Below are 17,072 nucleotides of genomic sequence, written 5' to 3' on the forward strand. Positions count from 1 at the left end.
TCAGAACCCCCAGCTTGGGAAGGCTGGGCAACGCAGGTAACAGCACGCCCTGACTCCAGCCAGCTCTCCCTACTCTCTACTCCCCAAGAATGCCTGGGACCTCTCCATCTCCACACTGTTGCTTCTGCTATGTCCTCTGCACAAAGTCCCCCTTCCTCCAACTGCACACAGCCTGCCACCACCTGCTTTCAAAGACCAGCTCAAATGCCGCCCTCCTCCTCTCCTCAATAGCCCCCCTCAGTGAACAAGGGGTACATCTGCCTCAAACCCTATAGTCCCATATTTGGCCTAGTACTGAATTTTTCCTCCTTCAGCCTAGAGCTGTTTCTTCGTTCAGCAAAGACGCAGGAAGCACCTCCCAGTGCCAAACACTGTTCTAGCGCTGGGACATGGAGGTTAAGGCCTCAGCCCTCAAGGTGTACACACTCCCATGGGTGAGTGTCCAGCTCTTTCAGGCTGCTGTGCTTCTGACCGTGAGTCCAGAGTGTCCACGTGTCTCTCAGCTGGGACACTGTCACCATTGCTGATTGGCTCCATCATGCAGAGGAAAATTCAATTGCACAGTTTTGATGGGCGTGCACGTTGGGGTAGAGGCCAGGACCACATAAGGGGGTGCTGCCAAATCTGTCTCCTGCAAGATGGGGGACATTATCCCAGAAGGTGGCTGCCTGGTGCAAGTGCTCACATCCTACCTGGCTGCCTGGGATGGATTAGAGGATCCTGAGAGGGCAGGTGACTTGCCCAAGGATACTCGGCTGACCTAAGGCAAGGCTGGGGCTGAGAGTCAGCCCCCCTGCCCCCGGGAGTGGATCCTTTCTTCAACGGTGGGTTGCTCTCAGGGTCATTTCTGAACCCCAACAGTTTCTGCTGCGTTACACATGCTTTAAAACCTTGATCCCTAGAGCAAAGGTTCAGAAGATCAGTGCCTCACCAAAGCACTCAAGAAGCCAGATAAAAATCAATAAAAAGAACCCAGGGAAAGAAGAAGGAAGGAATTAACGAAATAAAAACAGAAAATAATTAATTAGGGGCGGGCTGTGGCTCACGCCTGTAATCTCAGTGCTTTGAAAGGCTGAGGTCAGGAGTTCAAGACCAGCCTTGCATATATATATATATATATATATATATATATAAATTAGTCAGGCATGATGGCACACGCCTATAATCTCAACTACTCGGGAGGCTGAGGCAGGAGAATCGCTTGAACCTAAGTGGTGGAGGTTGCAGTGAGCTGAGATGGCACCACTGCACTTCAGCCTGGGAGACAGAGTGAGATTCCATTCAAAAAAAGGAAAGAGGCTGGGCGCGGTGGCTCAAGCCTGTAATCCCAGCACTTTGGGAGGCCGAGATGGGCGGATCACGAGGTCAGGAGATGGAGACCATCCTGGCTAACACGGTGAAACCCCGTCTCTACTAAAAAAATACAAAAAAACTAGCCGGGCGAGGTGGTGGGCGCCTGTAGTCCCAGCTACTGAGGAGGCTGAGGCAGGAGAATGGCGTGAACCTGGGAGGCGGAGCTTGCAGTGAGCTGAGATCCGGCCACTGCACCCCAGCCTGGGCGACAGAGCAAGACTCCGTCTCAAAAAAAAAAAAAAAAAAAAAAAAAACAGGAAAGAAAAGAATGAATTAGGAAACAGAAAAGCAGACGACAATACATCAGCCAATAATTGTTATTTGAAAAGAACAATAACATAGACAAGTCTATCAAGATTCAAAAAAAGCACAGATAATCAAGATAAGGAATGAGGAGACATTATAACCAGAGATGATATTTAAAAACATAAAGAAACATGCTCCACATGAATGAATGTAGAAATCTCAACAAAAGGTACAATTTTCTAGGAAAATATGAATTGCTAAAAGTGATTCAAGAAGAGTCAGAGAATACCAACATCCCAATAATCTTGGAAGAAATAGAAAATGTTTAAAAAAAAAAAATAAGTGCCTCATCCATTTAGCTTCTTGGGAAAGTTTTTGTTTGTTATTCTTTTTGGCAAGTTCTTTAAACCTTCAAGAGACACATACCTCTGTTATTAAACTGTTCCAGGATATAAAAAACTAAGGAAATCTTCCCAATTCATTTTTCCAAGCTAGCATAATCCTGATCTAAAAACTTAACAAAGTCAGCACACAAAAAATTAAAGACTAGTCTCATGATTTGTTAATATACATGTAAAAAGTCTACTATCATACTGATTGGGCAATATTACAGAAATAATAGTATACCATGACCAAAAAAGGTTCATTCTATGTATTCAAGGATGGTTCAATATTATAGCATTGTTCAGGACATCATATTAATGTATTAAAGGAGGAAAATCATATGATTATATAAAATATGTGGAAAAGGCATTGGCTACAATTCAATATTAATTCCTTATGATACCTCTTAGTAAATAAGAATTGAAGTATATTTCCTTGTTCTTATATTGATACTAAATCTGAAGTTAATATCTTAAAAAATACTTAATTGGTGAGATACTTAGAGAATTCCTGTTAATGTCAAGAACATGTCAAGGAAACCTATTATCAATGTTATCACTGAAAATTGTTCTGAAAGTTTTAGCCAGTACAATACAATAAGACAGAGACGTAAGAGGAATAAACACTGGGGGGTGGGGGAAAACCCAAGACTATAATTAGCTGGATACATCTTAGGCTTGGGAAATCATAAGAAAATTGGTTCGTCTCCTAGAACCAATGGAAAAATTTGGTGAAATAGCCAGGTAATGGACTGTGTCGACTCCAGCCTTGTGTAGGACTTGAGCAGCCATCATGCTGGGGGCTCATTCCATTCTCAGGTCCCCCTGTCCCAGCCCACCAGGATGGCAGTATGCGCTCAGAGGAGCTGGCACATGGCCACATACACTCTACACATCACTCTGCCTCTGAGTTCCCGTTACAGAGGAGCTCTTTTGCCTCATCCAAGGCTTCAGTTTTATGCAGGCAAAGTCGCTAGAACCAGAGGCTTCGCCTGTGGCTGCACTTACTCTCCTTGGACTAGTCATGAAAGCAAAGGGCTGGGTTGTCGCTTGCAAGGAAGGCAGAGAAGCTGACAGCTTTCTGTGTCTTCTCAACCTCCTGAATTGCTCCAGTGTGCCAGGCACTGGTGTGGGCTATTGAGCAGCATTATTCCACTGAAGCCTCATAGCTTACACAATTCCCAGCGCAAACCTTATGACACTGTGTGGGGAGGAGTCAGGGAGGCTGCAGCTCACCACAGAAAGGAAGACAGCAGAGCACAGTGACAAAGCATGTCAAGTCAGCCCAGGCTCAGATCCTTGATTTGCCATTTATTAGTTGTGTGACCTTGAGAGAGTCCCTTAATCATTCTGAGCCTCGGTTTCCTTATCTATAAAATGGGGAGGATAACAGCCAACACTTACAGAGAGTGAACTGTGAGTTAAGAACACACATCCTCACTTATTCCTCACAACAGCCCTATCAGAGAGCTACTATGTTCCCTATTTTACTGAGGGGGAAACTGGGGCACAGAGAGTTTAAGTGACTTGCTCACAGTCACACAGCTAGAAGATTAAAAAGCAAGGTTTCAAACCCAGCCAGTCTGGCTTGCAAGCCTGCCGTCTCCACCCTGCCCTGTGCCATCTCTGCAGCCACACAGAAGCATGCCTTCTTCATGAGGCTGTGGTAAGGAGGCAGAGGGAAGACGTGAGCAGCACACGGCACAGTGTGGAAGGTAATCCTTCATCCCACCCTCACCACCATCACCTTGAAAAAGAAATAGTAATTTAACACCAAAAAGTAGGAAGGACATATATTAAACTGGTTTTAAAACCAAATACATTCAGTTTTATGAAAACCGAAAGGAACCCTTTGCAGCTCTTCCTGCTAGAGTACAGTGGCCTCCTCTGACCCTTATGTTTAGGTTCAGCTGTGTGCCTTGCTCTGGCCAATGGGATGGGAGCACTTGGCAAGCAGAAGCTTGATGTGTGCTTGTGTGGCTGGGTGCCCTTCTCCCTTACTCTGAGAATATGTCCTGGCTAGCCTGCAGGTCCAAGGAGGAGGGGACACATGTGGAGCAGAGATGGACCCAAACTGTGACTGGAACCCAGCCCAGCCTGGTGCAGCCAATCCCCAGCCAACCCCAAGTGCACCAGTAAGAATAAATGATTACTGTGTTAAGCCTGAGTTTGGGGAGCATTTGCTAAGCAGCAATGTGGTGGCAATTACTGATTGACACAAGATTTAGTAAGTGTCATCACTGTTCTCTACTTAAAAGCTCACTGCCTAGAACCTCTAAGAATACCTATCCAAATCGAGCCAGAGGCTGGTCCCCGCGCCCGGTTGGGAAACCCACTCATGAATTCAAGCCTCAGATCTGCTCTGAGGCCCATCAGAACTCTCCTGGCACCAAGCTGAGGAGTCTGTGACCTTGGAGGGCACAGGCAGTTTCACCTTCTCAGTCCCTTCCCTAACATGTCTCAGGCATGTCGCCAGGGTTGGAGTTTACAACCTGTCAACACAAGGCAGCTAAGGAGACGCTACTGCCCCTTCTTAGCACTAGTTCAAGCCTCTGGACTGGGATGGGAAACCAGATTTAATGCTTCTAAACATGCTATGACCTCAAAGCACACACTTCTTTCATTTTTTTTTTCAACCAAGGAAGAAATTATTTGTATCATTTGCAATGGCACTGAATGTTATTGATGGCCTATAATAAGTTTGCAAATAACTAACTAAAATGAATCTATTTGCGTTCCTAACATAATTCCTCCTATTAATGGCACGTAAGTACATCCTGTCTAACTCATGCGCGGCCTTCTCTTACCAGGAAGAATAACCAAGACTTGGCTTTGCTTACTATCAGCAGGGAGTCCAGGCAGAACTGCGAAACTCAAGACAAAGCCCACTCCTCCAGAAAAGACACATTTGGTTTGAAATAACTCACTCTTTGCAATCCTGAGAGGAAGGGGAAGAACAGGGACCTGCCCCTGTTGTACACACGAGGAAACTGAGGCTCAGGGATGAGGCTTGACTGGCCCAACGTCACAGAATAAGCGGTAGAACAGGGACTTCAACTCAGATCTCATGATTTCTACTTAAACGCTATTCTTGCAGTATTATTAAAAATGTTTCCCCTCGAGGGGACTAGCCCTCCCAGATGCTAAAACATTCTACAAAGTCTTTATAATTAATATTGTGATACCAGCACCTGAAGAAAAAACCAATGGAATAGAATGAAAATTAAAAAAAAAATAGGCTCAAAAGATCCAATCCATATTGGGATTATGGACCCAATAATTCAATGCACAGAATTCAATGCATTGAATTCAATAATTCAATGCTAGATATGGAAATCTAGCATACGATGAAGGTAGAATCTCAAATCACTGAGGCAAATATGGACTTTTTATAAATGGTGTTAGGACAATTGGAGAGCCATCTGGGAAAAAAAGATAAAATAGATCAATTCTTCCCACCATGTATAAGAATAAACTACAAATACAACTGAGAAATAAATGTAAAAAAATAAAACTATACAAGTACTAGAAGAAAACACAGGTGAACTCCTCTCTAATGCAGGTGCAGAAAGACTTTCTAATTATGACTCGAAACCAGATGCACATACCACTACAAAAATTAACTCAAAAATAATCAAAGCCAGGCGCGGTGACTCATGCCTGTAATCCCAGCACTTTGGGAGGCCGAGGCAGGCGGATCACGAGGTCAGGAGATCGAGACCATCCTGGCTAAAATGGTGAAATCCCATCTCTACTAAAAATACAAAAAATTAGCCAGGCCTGGTGGCGGGTGCCTATAGTCCCAGCTGCTGGGGAGGCTGAGCCAGGAGAATGGCATAAACCCAGGAGGCGGAGCTTGCAGTGAGCCGAGATCATGCCACTGCACTCCAGCCTGGGCGACAGAGTGAGACTCCGTCTCAAAAAAAAAAAAGGAAAAGAAAAAGAAAAAAAAATGAATCAAAGACCTAAATGTAGGAGTTAAAAATACAAAATTCTTAGAAGGAAAGATGGGCATAAATCTTCATGACCTTGGATTTGGCAATGGCTTATTGGATATGACACAAACAAAAAAATAGACACACTGGACTTCATCAAAATGAAAAGCTTTTGTGCTTCAAAAGATACTACCAAGAAAGTGAAAAGATGACCCATAGAATGGGAGAAAATATTTGCAAATCGTGTGTCTGATAAAGGACTTGTATTTAGAATATACAAAGAACTCTTGCAGCTCAATAATAAAAAGACAAATAACCCAATTTTAAAATGAGCAAAGCATCTGAATAGTCATTTGTCTAAAGAAGAATAAATGAAATGGCTAACAAGCACATGAAAAGATGTTCAACATCATTAGCTCTCAGGGAAATGCAAATCAAAACCACAATGAAACACCACTTCATACCCACTGGGAAGGTTACAGTCAAAAAGACATATTGTCACAATCATTGGCAAAGATGGGGAAAACTGGAACCCTCAAACGCTGCTGGTAGGAATGTAAAACGGTACAGCCGCTTTGGAAACGTCTGGCAGTTCTTAGACATAGAGTTACCATGTGACCCAGCAATTCCCACTCCTAGGTGTATACCCCAGAGAAATAAGAACATATGTCCACATGAAAACTTGTACACAAATGCTCACGGCAGCATTATTCATGATAGCCAAAGAGTGGAAACAGCTCAAATATCCATCAATTGATGAATGCATAAAGAAAATGTAGTATGTCCATACAATGGAATATTTGGCAATAAAACAGAGTGAAATACCAATACATACTACAGTAGTAACATTCATAATGAACTTGAAATGACTATGCTACGTGAAAGAAGCCAGCCACAAAAGACTATGTATTATATGAATATATCCATACAAATGTCCAAGATAGGCAAATCTACCGACAAAAAGTAGATTAGTGATTGCCTAGCGCTGGGGCTGGGAAATGCTCAATAGGCAAAGAAATAAAGGGAAGGTATAAAGTCTCAGGCTGCATCTGGGGAGAGGGCGGGCTGGGCAGAGGCAAGCTATGGCTGACACTAGTGACCTCTGGCCTCCAGAGGGCAGACCTGACCCCAGGGAGGAGACCTCCAGCCAGTTCGGCAGGCGGCAGGCTTGAGGGGGCATGAAGCCACCCACATCTGCTCTCCCTTTCACACAGGCTCCCCCGTTGCCTCCAGAGCCAAATCTAGGCCCCTGAGCCTGGCAGGGAGGGGTGAAGTTTGAGTCACACAGTCCTGTCTTCAAATCTCAGCTCCACCACTTACAGGCCATGTGACCTCTGGCAGGTAATACAATGATCTGAGCCTTGGGCTTTCTTTGATAATTGGAAAAAGATGGGTATTTATTGGGAATGTAACAACGGTATTCTCTGTAATAGGATTAAAATATGTCTGCAAATTCTTTGTTACCCTTCTCAGGGAGAAGTGAGGTCTATGACCCTTTAACCTGAACCTGGGCCACCTTGGTGACTGGTCAACCCACAGAGCTCCAGCCTCCTTGGAGGTTCCCACAAGCCAGGCCCTGGCCAGGCACTTCCACGTCTTACCTCATTCAATACAACAACCCCATAAGGTTGTGGTTATAACCCCCATTTTACAAACGGGGAAATGAAGGCTCCCAAGTAGTTGATGTACCCAAGGTTGCACAGCTGATAATAACAATAATAATGGCTAATATTTTTGTAGAATTTACTGTACACCAGACAAGGCTCTACACCAGGCAGTGTTCTAAACACTATTCACTGCGCTTCATAGATATTGATTCATTTCATCCTCAAAAACTCTGTAAGGTGAGCCCTATTGTTATCCCCATTTTACAGATGTGGAAACTAAAACACAGCGAGATTAGGCACCTGCCCAAGTTCCCAAGGCTGGTCAGAAATGGAGCCTTATCCAAACAGAGGCGTTCTGGCACCAGATGCCTTCACATTCCCCCAGCATTGGGCACCCATCCTTCTCCTGCTTCTAGACTGCAAGTCCCCGGAGATAAAGAACTGCTCTCATCCCTCTTTCCCTTGCACTGGCCTGGCACACAGTAGATGCTCAGAAAATGTTTGCCGAGATTAAATTAATCATGTGACGTTGGTTCTGCTCTTCTGAAGGAACTATGTTTCCCGTCGCATCAATATCTCAGAAAGTCCTTCATTACAAACTCCACAAAATAACCAGGCCTGATTTATCAGTTTTTGCTTAGATGCAACTTTTTCTTTTACATAGAGCCCATTTCTAGGTAGGCTCTCTCTATGTACACTAATGGGGGGGAATGTGAATCCAATTAACTTCAAATTTAGCTCATAATGAACTTATCTCATTTTGCTACCAGCTCGGTTCTCATCGTGTGGCAGTAATTAACCACTGGGGGTTGTCACTCCCAGACACATGACACAGAAATCCTCCCAGTCCTTCGTTTCAAACCCTTGCAGAATTCATTACCCTGACAGTGTGAAAACCCTTCACTTTGAATACCATAGGGCACCAACCAAACTCCCCCTCCATCTACCTGACTGTGTGTGAGAGTGAGAGAAAGAAGGAAGCAAGCCATTGAGCAGCCATTAATTATTGTGAACAAGATGGGAGGTGGGGGCAGCATCCTGGCAATGGCTTGATGGCCCGAGAGGGTCTGCCAGCCTTGACAGCCCTGGGGCAAGAGGTCCTGCCCAGAGGAGGGAGATCTTAGCACACAAGGCCCAAACTAGAAGTGAACACGGTGGAACTGGCTGGGAAAGGCAGAGCCCTTTGCTAACTGGCAACTCTATCTTCTGGGCACTCTTAAGGTCCAGGAAGCCTGCACACTCCAGGCAACATGGATTGCTGTGTGACCTCAGGTAAACTTCACCCCCTCTCTGAGCCTTGGTTTCTGGGCCTTAGTTATCTGAATACTCAAGCAGTGGGAACAGATGGCCTCTGAGGGTTTTTTCCACAGCAACATTCCATAAGTCGGCAGTATCATTTCACCTCCATGTTGATGGAAAAGAAGGTGGGTGTCAATTCCTGCAGAGAAGGATATGGCAGTGCCTGCTCGCCGTGGCCTCCACACTCTCGCCCACAGCATCAGACTCCCTGGAACCCCTGAATTAAACCCAAGTGAAAGGAGACTAAGCATAAGGAACTTACAGAAGGAGATGGGAGTGGTCAGTCGGCAAATAAAACAAAATCTTCATTTTAGGCCAGGTGCAGTGGCCCACACTTGTAATCCCAGAACTTTGGGAGGCCAAGGCAGGAGGATCACCCGAGGTCAGGAGTTTGAGACCAGCCTGTCCAACATGGCGAAACCCCATCTCTACTAAAAATACAAAAATTAGCTGGGCATGATGGTGCATGCCTGTAGTCCCAGCTAGTCAGGAGGCTGAGGCAGGAGAATTGCTTGAACCCGGCAGGTGGAGGTTGCAGTGAGCCAAGATCACACCACTGCACTCCAGCCTGGGCGACAGAGCGAAACTTCATATCCAAAAAACAAAAAAACTTCATTTTACATATTTTTCACTTTATATTTGTACAAGAGTTATGCTTTTAACTTTTTCTGAAGTATATTTTGACACCTGTTGTAGGAAAAGGTGAACAATGCCAGAGACAATGACATGAGCTGAAGATTTTCAACAAACTCCAAAGCAGATGACAGTGAACAAGTGCCACCTCAGGGAGAAGGGGAGAAACAGCTCGATACCCAGGACTTGGGGCGGGGATTCATCCTGCTACACACACGTTGGTGCGTGTGTACACGTAGTGCATACGCCGCCAGGCCCGTTCATTCCAGCTGGTGTTTGAAATGTGTGACAGTTTGAACAGGGCTGCTCTGGAGTCTCCCTTTGTCCAGACCTGCCATGAGTGGAGGGTGTGCTGCTGACGGTAGATGCGGAGGGGGAATATTTCACCCGAAGGGGAGGGGCACTGGGAATGGTGATGTAACAGCCTACCTCTGCCTACAGACAATGGATGTGCTAATTGCAGATGAGCTGTATCCAGTCATTAAGCGGATCTGGCAGGCTCCTAACGACAGGTTTATTAGCCATTAGTTTGGGTGGTGTTATTGACTTAGAAATAATAACCCTAAATTTATTTTCCCAAAATTACCTAATCCCCACTTTTAACTAATTCTGACTGACCTCCCTCTAACTGCCCTGGCTAAAGATCTAATCTGGATTTGTAGAGCCAGGAAGACAATCTGAGAATCCACTAACCAGGGAACTGTTTACTTTGCTAACCCTCCTCATTCCTTCCTCTGAACTGACCTCGTCCATCTCCCTGGAATCTCTGGAACTATCAGACTCCAACACTGTGTTTCAATTTTGGGAGTGTGTTTGAGTTTCATCTGCCTGACATGTCAGAACAGACCCTGGGACTCAGTCTATATTTCCATGCACATGTATGACACAAGCCCCCTGGAACCAGCAACTGTTGATCCAACTTAATGAAATGACAAAGTCAGGGTTCTAATTAGGAAAGCAGCAAAGCAGCTCTACCACACTGATGGCTCTGGGCCTCCCTGCCAGGACGGGCACTGCTCCAGAGACAGCAGGAAGGCGGTATTTATGGCGCGAGAATTCCCAGGGCAAAGTGGGCTAGCTCATGACTTTATTCATTCATTCACTCATTCATGCATTATCTGACACTAAGTTCTAGACAGCATCCTGAGTGCTCTAGAGGATGCAAAGATGGTAACAGTAACCAAAACAACCGCAACAATAGCAACTATCCTTTATACAGCTCTTAGCGCCAAGCACTGTTCTAAGCACTTTGTATATATTATCTCATTTAAGTACCACAGTCACTCCAGGAGATATCATCAAGCTTTACAATCCCGGCTCTGCTCGGCTCGGCTTGTAAGAGGTGAGGGGGATGCAGGCTGAGGCTGACTTCAGAGCCAGTCACTCCTGCTTCACACACACGATTATTTCAATAGGTGAATCACAAAATACAAAATGCACCCTCTCCTGTGACCAGTCAGCTTCTAGGACTTCACCTATGGAAACACACAGAAAAATACACGAAGATATTTCGTGGGAAGGAAGGAAGGCAGCAATCCTTATTGCTGGGATAAATAAATTATGATACTTGCCTGTGGTGGAATATTTATTACACAGTTTTGAGAAACAATGAGGTAGATTTGATTGTGGAAATTGTGGAGCGCTCTCCAAGGTACACTACTAAGTGAATAGGCAAGTGCGGAAGAACACTGTACAGTGTAATTCCATCTGTGCTAGCAAAAAGAGGATAAAATCTGGAGGTGGATCGAGGAATTAAAATGTTACTGAAAATATACAGGAGACACTGTTAACTTTGGGGAGAGGGAATTACAGATGGGAAGGCTTAGGTTGGGAGTGGGAGATTTATTTTTCATTTTCTATTTTTCTGTATGACTTGAATGTTTAACCACATGCGTGTATTACTTTTTATTCCAAATTAACTTTTCGATTTAAAATTAACGTTTTCTTAAAACTAGACACAGTCTGTGCACAAGGGGCTCACTCACACTCTAGCAGTCTGGAAGAAGAGATAATAATGAACCAAGATGTGTGAAGCACAGTTGCCCCTGCCCCCACTGCAGCCGCTCTCGGGCCAGGGTGTCATGGCAGGAACTTCTTGCTTTCAAGGACAGCATCATGATGCCAGCAGCACCTTTTCCAAGTCACATATTCAGAGCTCATGGTCCCACCAGGCCTCTCCCAGGCCGGCATCCAGCCCTCCGTGGTGGCCTGCCCTACCCATCTGAAATGCACCATCAACAACCCCAGCCCCTGCAATCCATCTATGAGTAGCCAAAAGTGGGCACAAAGCCTGTCCCTAAGTCCTTCCTGGCACCAACTCTGGGAGGCTGGGAGGGACTTAGGGACAGGCTTTTTGCCCACTTTCTTTTGCACATAGTTCCAACGAGCTCAGTGGCTTCGCTTCCCAGTCCCCAGCAAAATTAGGAGAGAGACTTCTAGGGCCAGGAAACCGACATTAGGAAAAGTGACAGGTGGCACGTGGGCAGCAAGGACAGAGACAGGACAACAATATAATCAGACATAAGAAGCCCAAGCCGCAATAGTCTGGGGTACTTGGCAGAAGGATGAGCCACCCGCTTACAGACGTGCAGGGCCTTTGCTATTGTATCAGGCGAGGTTCAGTAATGCTGGTTCCCAAAGATGAACCTTTGTCATCAGAGGAAGGTGACAGTATGTCACTTCAACATGATAGTATGCACCTCTTATCCAAGAAACTGATAGGACAAACCAGTGTTTGACAAACCCGTGTAATCATAATTAGCATGTGGAGAAAGCCCAACTGTCCATCTGTGTGCAGAGTGGCTCCCTGGAGAGCCCTTGCACAGTGCACAGCAACAGAAAGACCTCCAGGAGGTTAGTTGCTGATCGAGACCTGCCATGCCCCTACTCCTGGATTTGGTACATGCCTATATCAAGCCATCTCCAAACTGGCTGGTGAACATGGAAGACAAATCCAAAGATGCCTCGTGCTTCAGAATCAGAGTCCCGGGGCTGGTCCGAAACTTGGCAGTCACCCCATGTTCTCCTGCCCGGAGCTGGCAGTATTCCCATCACATGTTTGCCCAGCACCTCTTGCCCACCCTGGGTAGGAGCTGCTAATTCAGAACATACTTGTCAAATCTAATGGTTGGGAAAATCTCCCTTCCTGGGAGATAGATTTTATGTAAACAAGATGATTGCTAAATGAAAAAATAGAATAAATACATGAATGCACAGAAAGGATAGAGTTTCCCAGAATGGCCTTCTGGATTTGGGGACGTTAAATCTTTGTAAAGGGGGTCGTGTGTGATGGTAGGAAGTGTGCAATGGGACAAAAGTCACAGGGCTGGTGGTCTCCACTCAGATCCTGGCTCAACACTCACTGGCCATGTGATCTCCAGCAAATCATTTTGCCTCTCTGTGTGTCAGGTTTGCATTTATAAAATGAGGACAATCCTATCTTCCTCACAGTGCTGTCACATGGATTAAATTAATAAATATACGTAAGGCCCCTAGCACAGCGCCCAGCACAGAGTGAACACTCAATAAGGCCACCATTGTTAACCGTGCCTCCTTTGCTCCACAGCCACCCTCAGTCCATCCCGAGAGCAAAGCCAGGTCGGGCTTTGAAAGTGCAGCTCTGTTCACATCGAGCTGCTGTCAGAAATCCTCGATGGCTCCCCGCTGCTTACACACACAGGTAAGAGCATGGGTTCTGAGGGTTCAAATCCCAGCTCTGCCACTTACCAGCTGTGTGACCTTGGGCAGGTGACCCTGCCTTCCTTTCCTCATCTGTCTAAGGGCGGAGGAAGGGGAACCCCAACAGCCCTTCTCTGATGGAGTGGTGGCAAGGGCCGAGTGAGTGAGACAGCTCTGGGAACACACATAGGCTGGTGCCCATGGCCCACTCACACTCGCTGCACCTTCCTACCACACACCTTCATTTCTGCTGAGCCTCTACCAGCTCCGGGGTCCGAATAAAACATGGGGTCAAAATGCAGGAGACGAGAGACACAGAGGGAAGCAGGCCTGTGCACAAACGCGGAGGCCTCTGGAGCGGTTCACCCCCACGCCTGTGTGTGCCGCCAAATCCGCTGAATGCGATACATGAAGAATGGCGGCCAGCACTGGGCTCTTTCTATGTGCCAGAAACTCTTCTAAATGCCTTACTTGCATCACCTCATTTAGTCATCAGAACAGTCCTATGAGGTAGAAATGATCACTATTATTATTGTCATTGTTAAGAGGCTCAGCCTAGCAATAAAGGGCAAAAGGTCTGGAGCAGATTCTTTGGATTAAAATTACTAGTTGTTCTATAACCTTGGGCAAGATTACACCTCCGTGTTCTCATTTATAAAATGGAGATAATAATACCTCCTTAGACTGTTTAAAAGGATTCAATGCATGTAAAGCACTTAGGCAGCCACCAGGCCCATGTAAGTCCTCCCAAATGTCAGTTATTACCTCCAATGCCTGTTACTGCCACCAATGTACAGAGGAGGCAACAGAGGCTGAGAGAAGTGGAGTAACTTGCCCATGGTTGCACTGGCAGAAAATGAGACAGGTCGGGGGTTTCTAGGATTAGAAACCCTAGCAGTCTGTGCTCTTAGCCACCAAGTTCCACTGGGCAAAAAGTCCTTCCTGGAGCTTGAATCTAGGATGTGTTTGCAATGAAGTCAGGCATGGTGGGAGGTGGGAGAGACTACTGGACTTTTGAAGCCAAGGGATAAGATCAGGGCTGCGGGACCAAGTGCAAAGCCCATGGAGGCACAGCCAGCCCTGGACTAGGAATCAGAAAGCCCCACACTTCCTCACTGTGCCCTCAGGCAGGTCCCCTCTCCTCTCTAAATGTCCTCACCTGTGCACCTGATGCCCAACCCCAGGCCACCCACCAGGGAGATCAGCTAATGCTGCAGAGACAGGAGGAATCCACAGTTATTGGCTTCTCTGCCCTTTGTCCAGGTCTGGCTGACAGTTCATATTATTTTAAGAAAAAGTCAATAGGTAAGTATCCAAGCCTCTGATAGGCTTCTGATTTCTTGTAAAGGGACTGAGGCCCATCATGAATCCTCAACCATTGCTGTGGCTGGTCCAGGGGGCAACGGGATAGTCAATGTCACAGTGCCAGGCTTGGAACCAAGAAAGTCTAACCAGACAATGCTGATATTTTGCAACACCAGCTCCTACACCTCCAACTGTTTCCTCAAACCAAGCAGCAAGGAGTCCCATACGAGACAGGCAGGCTGAGAAGGTGCACTGCTTGCCAAGGAAAACCAAGCCCATCCCACAGAGGCACCTCCCAGGGTGCACAGCAAATTAATGTGCTGCTGAGAACATGCATTAAATTGTGCTGCTGGGCTGGCGCTGCAGGCTACCGAAGTGCCAGCCCATCCCTCTCCAGCCCTCCCTTCCCTGAGAAGCAGATCAGGTGCCAGGGCTGAACTATCTCACAGAATCACCGGCTGCTTTTGCTTGCCACCAGCCTAGCTCAGGCTCTTGCTTGCAAGCCACTGCTGGTTCTGGGTCTCGGTTTCCCCTTTGTAAAACACGATTGATCGCCCCTGCCCTGACTTCCTTGTGGGCAATCAGAGCCCAGAATGGATCACGGAAGTGAAAGTGCTTTGTACCGTGCAGGGGTAGGGATGCCGCTAAATAGGGAACTCCACGTGGGGACAGGTACAAGAGCCAATCAGGCCTGGGTTCAATTTGTCCATAGATGGGGAAACTTAGGCTCCAAGAGGTGAAGGGTCCTGCTCAAGCTCTCACATGTAGCAAAGAGCAGATCTGAGATTCGGTTCCTGCAGTCAGACTGCAGACCTTCTGGAGGAGGAGGCACTGAAACAGGGCCTCAGTGAGTAGGGTGCCTTCAGGACCTAGAAGGAGATTCGGGCTGAGTTGGGGCAGGGTAGGCAGTGCAGTGGGCCTCTGACTGCTGCCTCCTGTGAGCCTCGAGGGGCAGATGTGCCTGGACTCAGTCTAAGCTTCCTCGGGCCCAGGCAGCAGCTGTGGGTAAGGTGTGAGGGCTGTGGGCCCAGAGGTAGGAACTGAGAGCTGGACTGAGCAGAGGACATGCAACTGTGAGCTGCCTTCACGCTGGCTCGAAAACTGCTGTGGAATCAGGGAGCACCGGAGCTCGAAGGATGCTAAAGGTCAACCAGTTTGGGGGAGGGGTAGATCTGTTCCCCTGAGCCTCCAGGGGACCTCAGGGACCTCTGGAGCCCCCACTCTTTCAACCAGTGAACCTCACTTCTAACTAGCTTCCCAGGAAGATTCATCTGAATAAAGGTTTCTTCACACGCACACACACACACACACACACACACACACACACACACACAAAAGCAAGAAAAACACAAAACCTTAACAGTTGTTAAAAAAAAAAATCACGAATTGCCTATTTGGCAGGTGAGAAGAAACTCTCGCAAGGGCAGGGTCTTGCCCAGAGGGCTGTGCACAGCCAGATCTGGGTCCTGGACCCAGTATGGATCCCGATCCAGGTTTCCTTTCCCAGGTTTTCTCTGTTGCTTTCCTGCCCTTCCCTCTGTCTTCACAGAACACCTCTCAAGCTCCAGAAACTGATTCTCAATTTTCTTCCAGTAGTCCAGGGTGCTCATGTCCCTGATGAAGAGAATTACAACACTTTCTTTTGTGAGTAGATCTAAGAATGCCAGCATCTTCTTGGGCTCTGCAGACTTGGCCAGAGTCAGCCGTGTCTCTGGAGCCCAGGAGACGGAGCTGAGCCGTCCTTGAGCCTGCCGGTCGGGGGAACACACACAGAAATCCGACTTACAGAATTTGACACTAACTTTCTCCTTCTGTGCTACCAGCAAATGCCTGTGCCTCGATGAGTCTCACTTTACAAACCTGAAAATAGGAACAATGCCCGTTGCGCTGCCTCCCATGATTTGTTCCTGGGTTTGGAAATGGAGGATGGAGAGAGGAAAGGAAAGAGAATGAGAAAGAGGAATAAGGCAGTCTTCTCTGGTTAAAACAAAAGAAAAGAAAGAAAATAGAAACATTCAAACATGCAATCCAACTTAGTATGAGCTTTAGTTTTAAAGTTCCACAGGCCAGTGCTTGCCAGCCCAGCCAACTGCATATTATTTTTGTGGCCTCAGGCAGGTTAATTTCTGCTCCTCGGTTTTCTTGTCTACAAATTGGGGCTAGTGGCGCTGTCTTCACAGGGTTGTCTGAGGTCTGGGCCACATCACCTGGAGAAGGAGGTGCGTGGGGTCTGCATTCACATGTGTAAAGGGTCTCTCTTCTTCCCTCTGGCCTCCAGGCCCCAGGACCCCAGCAACCCCTCCCATCACAGGCTCCTTCTGCCCCAGCCACCCCCACCAAATTGAAGCTCACTGGGCAGGAGGACTAGGAGAATTAAAACATGCAATCAAACAGCTTCTTGACGGGAAATGCTTCGGAAATGTTCGGCTCCATTTACTTCTCAATCTAATTTTGTCCTCGGATGCACATTATGCGCGAGATGGGATCTCATGTGGTTTGCCTGCTCTCCGCACACCAGCAGGAGGCACCCGGCATCTTGATTGCAGCTCCCGGCTCTCCTCGCCACATGAGGGGCATAATGAGGGCAACCAGCAGGCTGTGGGGGCGCCCCTGGGCAAGAAGGCCTGACCCGA

At 46.9% G+C, this 17,072-nt stretch overlaps 1 protein-coding gene across 6 annotated transcripts in view; it reads right to left on the minus strand.

Moving 5' to 3' along the window:
- LOC105497299 (paired box 5) overlaps positions 1-17,072 on the minus strand; it is a 195,774-nt gene that overhangs the window by 45,611 nt on the left and 133,091 nt on the right. The gene's annotated exons all lie outside the window — the stretch shown is intronic.

This window comes from Macaca nemestrina, chromosome 14, assembly GCF_043159975.1.
Source record: "Macaca nemestrina isolate mMacNem1 chromosome 14, mMacNem.hap1, whole genome shotgun sequence".
NCBI classification, from domain to species: domain Eukaryota; kingdom Metazoa; phylum Chordata; class Mammalia; order Primates; family Cercopithecidae; genus Macaca; species Macaca nemestrina.